We start from the raw sequence: 5928 nt of genomic DNA on the forward strand, positions 1-5928 counted from the left end.
GTTTTCTTTTTCTTTATCATGTACAGCCTCAACAACACAGATGGAGGAAAGGAATTGTAGACTGCGGAAAATACACCATTCCCATCATCAGCATGTGCCTCTGTTTAGGACGGTCTCGTTTACACAGTAAATTCACTCATGCACATCTGACAAAACAGGCTATAGTCAAAGTAAGCAAGGCAGCAAAATAACAGCGAATATATCTCCATGCTAGTGATGTCTTTCCTCGGTAATGGGTGATGTCAGCTGTCAGCCCCCCCTCCTCCTGAGGAGGTTTAGATCAGCTGAAAGGTATGAGCTCATGTAAACTGCAGCTCTATCACACTCTGAATATTAGCCTTAGCCGTGGTGTAATGGGGCGAGGGGGGGGGCTAATCCAAACACTGATAGGAAAGGACCACCATCTCATGTGAGAATCTGCCACGGCTATTCCAGTGAATTAGGGGAGGGTGTGTGTGTGTGTGTGTGTGTGTGGATATTGAAAGGTCTGATGGTGAGCGGAGCCATGACCACCGATGTGCTCCCTCTCTGTTGCAGGGCAGGATAAACAGCGCCACAAAGCCTGGTTGGTTCTCCCAAAAAGGCGCTTTAATCAGTGCACAGCGGAGCCTGTTTTTCTCTTCAACTGTCAAGTTGAATGTTATGCCAATTTGTAAAAAGTCGCAAACACCGGAATGAGAATCAAGCCCGTTTCCATCGGTGGGTTTGAAATGGAAAAGCAGGATTCCTGAACATTTCCTTACATACAAATGTCAGATCTGCAAAGGACATTTTCAGTAATGAATTCCCAAGTTTTGGAAGAGCTGCTAGAGCTCTTTCCAGTGCTAGGGAACACGTTTTTTATGAAGAAGATCTAAAGCATTTATTTATTTTTCAAGTGTCTTTGTCAGGCAAAGCATACCAATTATATAACACTACTTGTGCCTATTGCATGTAAAAAAAAATCTCTGCACCAAAAATGTAATTAAACATTTCTATTCCAGCAGACTTTTTCCACATCTTTTAAACTGACAGAAAGCTAGAAACTCCGTTGGTCTTCCAGGGCACTCCAGTGTCTCGAAACTACATTTCTCTAAAGGTTTTTTGAGGTGACGTACTTGTTTGTCTGCACCATGTTTAACCAAGAGAGCAGCCTACACTTGAGATGTTTAAGTATGTTGGACGTGATAGCAGCCTCTCACAGTCCCACCATTTACCTTATGAGGAGGAGGAGGAGAAAAGGTTTCAGTGTTGGAGGGGAAACTGACCTGTGTGCTCTTATCTAACTGGGCCAAAGCTTAACAGGTTTCACAGCAGCAGAGCCAACAGAGAGCTGAGTTGCCCAGAAGGAGACACTTTACACTGGAAAAAAAAGTCTAACATATCGCATCAATACGTCTGCAATTATTGTTTGCAATCTTGTTTACCTTTAAAGTAAATCTGAAATTATGACAAATTTCTGCTCAGAAATAAGCATATACGTATATCCTGTTGGTGTTTGTTTTGACTTGTGCACTTATTTGGTAAAAAAAAAATGTGTTTGGCTTATTGTACTGCAATGATAACCTCCTACATTAGTGTTTCCCGGGGTTGTGACTTTTCTTTTATAGTCAAAAGGCTGGTAGAAGGAGGAAAAATAAAACTTTTATTTCTTTCCATAATGTTCTTTCCATAGTGTTGTCAGATGCGTACAATAACAATCTGAGCCTGTCAGTGGTAAAAACAAACACTTTTAGTAGACGTACATTGACGGTGAGGAGCGAGCGATTACATCACACCCCTTTTTAGTGGCTGCCGTCTGCAGCGTTCTCCCTCAATACTGGAACAACTTCAGAAGTTGCTCTCACTATCAATAACTTAGATACAAACAGAAAAGTGAAGAAAAGGGTCTAGTTTGAAAAACACCAACCTATGAGTAGCTGGGCTGACATTTTTTGCAAATCAGCAATCAGTACAAAATCGAATAGTGTGATTCAACTCAAATGATAGCTTCTTCCATTTTGAACTCGCCACACCCTCAAAGGCCAGTACTGTCAAGACGGTTTTCCACGGCCAACAGCTAGAATTTGTGTGTCAAAAAAGTTGAACTCAAAAGCTGGGGGCAAATGTAGTTCACCTCTGCAAACCAATAACATTGATTGTGTTGATTCCATTCCAATGAACTGATCTTGATTCAAAGTGTCATTGTTTTACATGCTCCCAAACCGTGTTCAGACCAGCAATAGCACTGTACCCGTTTAACATCTCATTGTTCATGGGAGGAGACAAATAGGGAGACTTTTGCCAGTTGTTGCATCCAAATGCAACAATTACTCATCTTAATAACTTCCAAAACTGAACTGCATCACAATATTGTTGCAGTTGCTACACAGTAATAACCCAGATACGGTAATTATCCTGTGGGTATCAAACCAGCACCACACTATGACTCACTCTGTCAAAGTACAGGTTCAACCTGATCTCAGGGTGTTTTCTTTGGTTGAAGCACACCGTGTAATAGTTTGTCCTACTGCATGTTTTTATTGGGTCTCTTTAGGACATTGCACTTTGTCTGCCTACAAATTACTAGACTGCAGTCACACTGACTCAGAAGTACAGCACTTCGGTCACAGCAGGTGTTCTGTGTTTGACTGAAGGGAACACCTGCAGTGACATCACTCACTGAGGGGGGGGTGGCCATACACAGGCCCACATACAGAGCAATGAAGCAACACTCTGTAAATATGCTAAGAGAAGTGGGACAAATGTGACATTTTGTAACACTGGTCATCTTTATACCTTCACAATAAAAGTATTTCGATGACATTGTAGTGGATTTGAATGTTATTGTTGTTGACGTTGATGTAATCTCCTACTTTAAGTCATTATCAAGAAAGGTCACGGTAAACAATGACTGTCGTCCACCTGAAATCCCATTTAGTCATCCATTTTTGCAGTCAAAAATTATATGTTTTTTAAATGTATTGTTTATAGTCGTTTATAAAATGAGAACGAGAATGTGAAGGTGTTAGACTGAAGAGAACTAGAGAGTTAGAGAATGACAGTGGGTCGGTGTTAGACTGAAGAGAACTAGAGAGTTAGAGAATGACAGTGGGTCGGTGTTAGACCGTAGAGAAGGAGAGAGTTAGAGAATGACAGTGGGTCGGTGTTAGACCGTAGAGAAGGAGAGAGTTAGAGAATGACAGTGGGTCGGTGTTAGATCGTAGAGAACTAGAGAGTTAGAGAATGACAGTGGGAAGGTGGTCGACCATATTAACAGAGCAGACCTGTAGCAGACCAATATTTTATTTCAGTTTGCCTACCATAAATGCTACTTAATGTGACATTAACATCTCTTTGCACCCACATATACAGTACATGTACATTTTTATACATATGTTTGTGTGAAAGAGAAGAAAATATGTTTTTCTGCTTGAAGTGTTTACAGAAACGATTTCAGCAGGGGGTTGTACATACAGTAGCGGACCACTGCTGTGATAAGCCCCTGTCTAAGCGTCCGGTTTGTTTTTAGACACAGGGTTCGCAGCGGGCTGCTATTGATAGAGGCTGAGCGCTTTGGAAATGAAAAGTGCATTCGAAGCCCCCTTATGAAGCTGCATTCCAGACTAATCCAGGAGAGATCTGCGCTTCAAGGCCCACTGATCTCTCCTCAGGCAGGGCAGAAGAAAAAAATACAGGCGGCAGGGAGGGCTGGAGCGCGGAAAAGAACTTGAGTTAAAGAGTTATTCATTGTCTGAATACACAGTACATATTGTTGCTTATATCCAGGGATTTCTCAGGAGGAAAGAAAAACACTTAGCTTGATGTGGAAATCATTAATTAATCAATTAATCAGTGAAAGTAGCAATGTTTTCATTGTGGATATCTGAAGACAACCATCAATATTTACTAAATGGATTATTAATAAGCAGAGATTCTGCGAACAAAGGACTCTGAGGTTCAACAAACCTGTCAACCTGTTTGCCAAATCATCTTATTTCCTTATATTTCAATCAAACTGCCATCTGTTTTAAATTGAGACTATGTCTTAACTTTAATGTGTACGAATAAGTGCAAATAAAAAACTGTAACCAATAAATCAGATTTCTCTCTGGTCCAACCCATCTCATCAAATACAACTGAATTTCTGTCTCTAACTGTTCTCCCCCGTCTAGACCAATAAACAGATTACAAATTTGAAAATAACTTACAAATTGCTCACAGTTCTTTTTTTTTTTTTTTTTTTTTTTTAAGGCCAAGAGTTCAGTGAACTGTGATTCAGACTTCAGTGAAAAGAGCCGCCCTAATGGCTCTGACACAGGATCCTTGCTTTTATCTGTTCTGGTTCATTCTTTCCATCTCAGCCCGGCCTAACAGCGATACTCCTGCTGCCTGTGATGTTGACACAGCAAAGCCGGCCTTTGATTTTCTGTCAAAGTGGGTCAAAAGACAACTCAAGTGCCGAGGACGTAGAGGAAGGGGAGAGGAGGGGGGGGAGGGTGGCGAGTGTTCCTGGAGGGTCTGGAGGCGGGCCGATGGAGGTAGAGACAAGAGGAAAACTGAGGGGTAACTGACTTTTTATTGCTGAAACTTGATCTCCCACCCCCTCTGCAGCTCATCCACCAAGCTGGGGCCTCTCTCTTGTCACGGGGGCGCAAACGGCCACGTAGGCGAACGCAGTCGAACACAAAGCCACCCAAGCTGCAGCCGTGCAGCTTTTTATGAATTTCAAAAAAACCCGGAGTTCAGCTTGATCCATCTGCAAACAGAGTGATGGCACTCCTGTAAACAAAGCCGAGGGGGGTCCCTCAAATGCTTCATAGCCTGTAATACAAGGAGCTCACGTAAAAACACTGCAAATGTAAAGCAACAGACTGTTACTTTAACTGATGTCCTGTTCTACAGTGACCCGGTCCTCGTGACACAGAAGGAAACAACAGACCAACTAACCTTTGCAAAGTGTAATAATTATCTATTCAAGAACTGATAGTTATGTTGGTCTGACTGGGCCCAAATTTAAACCATCCGGTGGGTATTAGCATCTTAATCTGGTAAAAATGTTATCATCCATAAGTCATTTTCAGCTGTGTCTGACTGGGGCCCTGCCTGTGCTGAGAACGCTGACACAAGAGAAGAGAACCAAATTTGAAAGTCGTTCAGTGCAGAGCTTTAGCAAAAAGCTTGCTCAGCGTTTTTTCACTAAGCCTCACTAAAAAGATCCCTGACTCCTGCACCTACAGAGCTGTTGTATAACCTTTACACTCACCAGGACCGACACACTCACATACACACGCACTCTGTTGAAGCGTATGGTGAGGAAGCCTTTGAGGGGGGGGGATTTTGGAACAAGGGAAAGCCTATTTTTGAAAGTCATCCGCCACAGGACTCAATTAGCACTTCATCTAAAGGCCCGGAGTGTGGGGGTCGATGCGTGCTCCCTCCCTTCCCATGTTTCCTGATTAAAAAGCTGAAGTAGGTTGACTCTGCTCAGCGCTGGCCTGGGCCTTTCCTTTCCACCCACTTCTCACAAACAGACCCTGTGACTTCTCCTACTGCCTTTTATCTCCTCTTCTCAAGGCTTCAGACAGTCATGCTGGCCCTCAGCCTCGCTCTCTCTTACGCTCTTAATTTCCTGCAACGCTGTCCTGGAAGTAGCCCACATTTTGGCTCGCTGATGTGCTGAGCCTTTGTCTCTCTTCACTGCCAAAAAATCCCATATGTTTAAGCTCCACTCGTGCGTCTCAGATGATGACTCCGCTGACTTGTTTTTCCTTCGAGTTCTCTGTAATGTCTGGTGTTTGGTAGATTTTGGTGGAAACGGTCCAAAGAAGATTGAGTGCAGACATTTTTAGGACAGAAACGTGTAACTTTAGATCTTTGAGCTTCACCCTATACAATACTTGCTCCCTTTGTCACGGGATTTCACGGATAGGACCCAATCCGTGAAAGCAAGACCACAGGAGACAGGAG

This window comes from Anarhichas minor, unplaced genomic scaffold (assembly GCF_050575085.1).
Source record: "Anarhichas minor isolate MPS153535 unplaced genomic scaffold, ASM5057508v1 ptg000055l, whole genome shotgun sequence".
In the NCBI taxonomy this organism is placed as follows: Eukaryota; Metazoa; Chordata; class Actinopteri; order Perciformes; family Anarhichadidae; genus Anarhichas; species Anarhichas minor.